Below are 6,161 nucleotides of genomic sequence, written 5' to 3'. Positions count from 1 at the left end.
GGTTGCCTGGAGTCACATGCTTTGAGGAACGATGGGGGTGAGCCCATGTGGCGGCCCCGCCCTTCTAGCAGTTTGTGATCTCCAGTGACTGCATAGGTGCATTGCAGCACACACCAATTGGTTGCCTGGAATCACAGGCCAAGCCCACTTCCTTCCTGCAGTTTGTGATCTCCAGTGACTGCATAGGTGCATTGCAGCACACACCAATCGGTTGCCTGGAATCACAGGCCAAGCCCACTTCCTTCTTACAGTTTGTGATCTCCTGTGACTCTATAGGTGCATTGCATCAGTAGGTTGCCTGGAGTCACATGCTTTGAGGAACGATGGGGGTGAGCCCATGTAGCGGCCCCGCCCTTCTAGCAGTTTGTGATCTCCAGTGACTGCATAGGTGCATTGCAGCACACACCAATTGGTTGCCTGGAATCACAGGCCAAGCCCACTTCCTTCCTGCAGTTTGTGATCTCCAGTGACTGCATGGGTGCATTGCAGCACACACCAATTGGTTGCCTGGAATCACAGGCCAAGCCCACTTCCTTCTTGCAGTTTGTGATCTCCAGTGACTCTATAGGTGCATTGCATCAGTAGGTTGCCTGGAGTCACATGCTTTGAGGAACGATGGGGCAAGGTCCATGTAGCTGCCCCACCTTTCTTGCAGTTTGTGATCTCCAGTGACTGCATAAATGCTTTGCAGCACGCACCAATTGGTTGCCTGGAATCACAGGCCAAGCCCACTTCCTTCTTGCAGTTTGTGATCTCCAGTGACTGCATAGGTGCATTGCATCAGTAGGTTGCCTGGAGTCACATGCTTTGAGGAACGATGGGGGTGAGCCCATGTAGCGGCCCCGCCCTTCTAGCAGTTTGTGATCTCCAGTGACTGCATAGGTGCATTGCAGCACACACCAATTGGTTGCCTGGAATCACAGGCCAAGCCCACTTGCTTCCTGCAGTTTGTACTCTCCAGTGACTCTATAGGTGCATTGCATCAGTAGGTTGCCTGGAGTCACATGCTTTGAGGAACGATGGGGCAAGGTCCATGTAGCTGCCCCACCTTTCTTTCAGTTTGTGATCTCCAGTGACTGCATAAATGCTTTGCAGCACGCACGAATTGGTTGCCTGGAATCACAGGCCAAGCCCACTTCCTTCTTACAGTTTGTGATCTCCTGTGACTCTATAGGTGCAATGTATCAGTAGGTTGCCTGGAGTCACAAGCCTTGAGGAACGATGGGGCAAGGTCCAAGTAGTGGGCCCACCCTTCTAGCAGTTTGTGATCTCCAGTGACTGCATGGGTGCATTGTAGCACACACCAATTGGTTGCCTGGAATCACAGGCCAAGCCCACTTCCTTCAAGCAGTTTGTGATCTCCAGTGACTACATAAGTGCATTGCAGCACACAAATCACCTTGTATGGCTCCCAGCATGCCCCATTCTTAGTCTCGGTTAGCAGCTACAGTGTGGGCTGCAGACAGGCTGAATATATACAAAGCAATGCTTACACTGCTCTGGGCCTGATATTGCCATGGGGAAATAAGAGCAGAGAGAAGAGGTTATCTGTTTATATATTAGGGGAAGAGAGTTTGTCCCCTAATGTTTTGCAAGGGTTGATGTGTTAAAACTTATTATTATTAAACCTAACAATGAACATCTCTTTATTTGTACTTATTTGACCGTTTGTTTTACCTGAGAGCAAACCTGCTGATCCTGCCAGAAATCCAAGGAGCGGAGAACTTCCTGTGCTTCAATTTTATGAATTACATTCTTCCTAGCTTTTACAGCATTCCTCCCACCCCCCATCTGCAGTCCTGTCCTATGGTGACAACGCTTCTCTTCCATAGAGACAGCACAGTGAGCGTTGTCACCCATGGACAGGAAGTTTGCTCCTGGCAGGATCACCAGGCGGGAAAACAGAAATAAAATGCGGATGCTGGTTGTAAATTTGAATATTTATTGTATCATTTTGAAACTCCAGAGATCCTTTGAACATTCGCAGCACATGGCAATGGTAAAACCAAAAAAAAACTTTATTCCACACATTTTTCAATCTATTGATACAAACATCATTACTGTAATCTAATCAACCTCAACTGCGGTTCAGCTTGGGACGAGCCGGCCGACCTCCAGCAAGTTCCTAGGCAACAGCAGTAAGCAGGTAGGTGGATTTTTTACATTTTTTTTTATTAATTTGGCATTTATGGTAAAAACAATTATTTCTGGTAAAAAGGTTACAGAATGGGATATTTGGCATTAGGGAGGTTAATATTTGTGGTTCGGGCTTTTTTTTTAAGTGCTATAAGTAAAAATATTTAGTAAAAGCTGAAAAAAATGGACTTGATTTGCCCGTCATTCTGTGTAGCAGGTACACCGGCGCCATCCTGTGGCGGATAATAAGTATAACACTGCGCTTCTAGTAACCACTTGCTGGCGGAAGGATTCTATACGTACGTTGGTCAGTAAGTGGTTAATTATTGCCTTTAAAAAAAAAAAAAAGCCCCCCCTCCTAATATATTCACTTTGTAGGTCATAAATAATGCCAGAAGGATGAAAAATGTCACACCGATGCGTGCAACAGCAGACCTGCCATCGCTGAGTGTATGGGAGAAACTGCCGGCAAGTGATGTCATCTACCGCCTAGCCTCTGATTGGCTGGTGCTGTCCAGAGGTCCTATCCACTGAACTATGTGCGGCTGACCTGTTGAACTTTAGTGAAGTCATTCTGAGTCAATGATCACAGCCTCTGCTAGAGCCTGCTGTCAATCACAGTTCCTAAAGGGGTGGGGCCATAATTGAAACATGATGGCCTTGAAATCCTGATGCTGCAGACTTTGTATACTATTCGCCTGGGTGCAAATATTTCTGGTCTATAACTTGGTTAGACAGAGGGTGGCAGTTCATGCTGGGACTATGGACCAACAACTGCCACTCCACCGCCTACCCAAACTACAGAAGGTGGCATTGCATGCTGGGACAATGGACCAACTGCCAATCCACCACCTACCCAACTTACACAGGGTGGTAGTGCATGCTGGGACTATGGACCAACAACTGCCACTCCGCCACCTACCCAACCTACAGAAGGTGTCATTGCATGCTGGGACAATGGACCAACTGCCAATCCACCACCTACCCAACTTACACAGGGCGGCAGTGCATGCTGGGACTATGGCCCAACAACTGCCACTCCGCCACCTACCCAACCTGCAGAAGGTGGCATTGCATGCTGGGACAATGGACCAACAACTGCCAATCCACCACCTACCCAACTTACACAGGGTGGTAGTGCATGCTGGAAGTATGGACCAACAACTGCCACTGCACTACCTACTCAACCTACAGTAGGTGGCAGTACATGCTGGGATTGTGCACCTGGTTTTCAGTCAACCACTGAGGTACCTTCAGTGAAACCTCCAGTAGTTGAGATATCTAACAATCAGAAATGTAACTGATGTAAGTTCTCTAAAGACTCATGGGTGTAAGATACCTGTGCCTGGTGATTTGTTCACATTAAGTTTCTATTTGTCTCACCTCCCCAACCTACACAAGGTGGCAGTGCATGCTGGGACTATGGACACACAACTGCCACTCCACCACTTACACAAGGTGGTATTGCATGCTGGGACTTTGGACCAACAACTGCCACTGCACCACCTGCCCAATCTACAGTAGGTGGCAATGCATACTTGGACTATGGACCCACAACTATTACTCCACCACATACCCAACCTACAGTAGGTGGCAGTACATGCTGGGATTGTGCATCTGGTTATCAGTCAACCACTGAGGAACTTTTAGTGAAACCCCCAGTCAGTAAGATATCTAACAATCAGAAATGTAACTGAACTAAGTTATCTAAAGACGCATGGGTGTAATATATCTGGGCCTGGTGATTTGTTCACATTAAGTTTCTCTTGTCTCACCTCCCCAACCTACACAAGGTGGTATTGCATGCTGGGACTATGGACCAACAACTGCCACTCCACCACCTTCCCAGCCTACAGTAGGTGGCAATGCATACTTGGACTATGGACCCGCAAACATCCCTCCACCTTCCCAACCTACAGTATGTGGCAGTGCATGCTGGGATTGTGTACCTGGTTTACAGTCAATTACTGAGGTACCTTTAGTGAAACCTCTAGTCAGTAAGAGATCTAACAAATCAGAAATATAACTGAACTAAGTTATCTAAGGACTCATGGGTGTAAGATATCTGTGCCTGGTGATTTGTTCACATTAAGTTTCTCTAATCTCACTTCCCCAACCTACACAAGGTGGCAGTGCATGCTGGGACTATGGACCAATGACTGCCACTCCACCACTGACACAAGGTGGTAATGCATGCTGGGACTATGGACCAACGACTGCCACTCCACCACTGACACAAGGTGGTAATGCATGCTGGGACTATGGACCAACAACTGCCACTGCACCACCTTCCCAGCCTACAGTAGGTGGAAATGCATACTAGGACTATAGACCCACAACTATCACTACATCACCTACCCAATCTACAGTGGATGGCAGAGCATACTAGGACTATGGACCCACAACTATCACTCCACCCCCCACCCAACCTATAGTAGCTGGCAGTGTGTGCATGGTATTCATTCAACCACTGAGGTACCTTCAGTGAATCCTCCAGTCAGTTGGATAACTTTAAAAATCAGAAATATAACTGAACCTAGTTCTCAAAGGACTCATGGGTGTAAGATATCTGGGCCTGGTGATTTGTTCACATTAAGTTTCTCTAATCTCACCTACACAGGGTGGCAGTGTAGGCTGGGAATGTGGACCAACGACTGCAACTGCACCACCTACCCAACCTACAGTGGGTGGCAGTGCATACTATGTCTATGGACCCACACCTATCACTCCACCACCAACCCAGCCTACAGTAGGTGGCAGTGCATGCTGGGATTGTGTACCTAGTGTTCAGTCAACCACTGAGGTACATTCAGTGAAACCTCCAGTCAGTTGGATAACTTTTAAAATATAACTGAACTAAGTTCTCAAAGGACTCATGGGTTTAAGATATCTGGACCTGGTGATTTGTTCATATTAGGTTTCTCTAATCTCACCTCCCCAACCTACACAGGGTGGCAGTGCATGCTGGGACTATGGACCAACAACTGACACTCCACCACCTACCCAACCCACACAGGGTGGTAGTGCATGCTATAAGAGCAACTGAATGAACTATGTGCAGCTGACCTGTTGAAGAACGTGACTGAAATATTGAGTCAATGATCACAGCCTCTGCAAGAGCCTGCTGTCAATCACAGTTCCTAAAGGGATGAGGTCTTAACTGAAACAGGATTATCTTGAAATCCTGATGATGCAGACTTTGTCTACTATTCAACTGGGTGCAAATATTTCTGGTTATAACCTAAACCCGGTCCTGTCTATAGTCTGTTATATATGTTCTCCCGCAAGTATACAGGGCTTAGTCACCTCATCGAGTGCGTGCTGTAAGCTACACAGGTGTGCATTCCTGAACCTCTCCAGCACAAGAACTGGCATGTTAGGATTTGAGACCACACTTATATTTACGCTGCACATACTTCCCATTGATCCAAACAAGATGTGATCGGCAGGAGTAGGCAGTTATTGGCAGCTGCCTTGGCCACTTTAGCAGGAGGGACGTTCAACCTATCCTGCTGAGGTAGTTTACAGGTCGTGGGGGGGGGGGGGGGTCACACTTTGTTTTTTTTCTCCTTAGGTGCCTGAGGACCTCATCTCGGCACTGTCCAGGTTATTTGTTATTACAGTACACCCCCAACAATGCCTTCTCCTTTTCTCCTCAGAAAAACTGCGCCATCTTTGTTCATACAGGGTCACCATCTACGTCCTGGACTCAGGGTGCCCGCTCGGAGATGACACAATCATCCCTCAGATACCTTCCATACTTGTTAGGACTGTAGTTTCCTGTTATACATCCCCATGCTTTTTATAAATTGGTACCACATTTGTTGTAAACCAATCAGTCGCAACCATTCCGGTCAGTAAGATGTCTTTAAAAATCAGAGATTTAACTGAGCTAAGTTCCCTAAGGACTCATGGGTGTAACATCTGGACCTAGCGATTTGTATACATTAGGTTTCGCTTATCTCACCTCCCCAACCTACACAGGGTGGTAGTGCACCCTGGGACTATGAACCAACAACTGCCAC

Source organism: Pelophylax lessonae (assembly GCF_965119305.1).
Source record: "Pelophylax lessonae genome assembly, chromosome: 13".
In the NCBI taxonomy this organism is placed as follows: domain Eukaryota; kingdom Metazoa; phylum Chordata; class Amphibia; order Anura; family Ranidae; genus Pelophylax; species Pelophylax lessonae.
The sequence above is the reverse complement of the archived record's forward strand: the minus strand, read 5'-3'. Positions refer to the sequence as shown.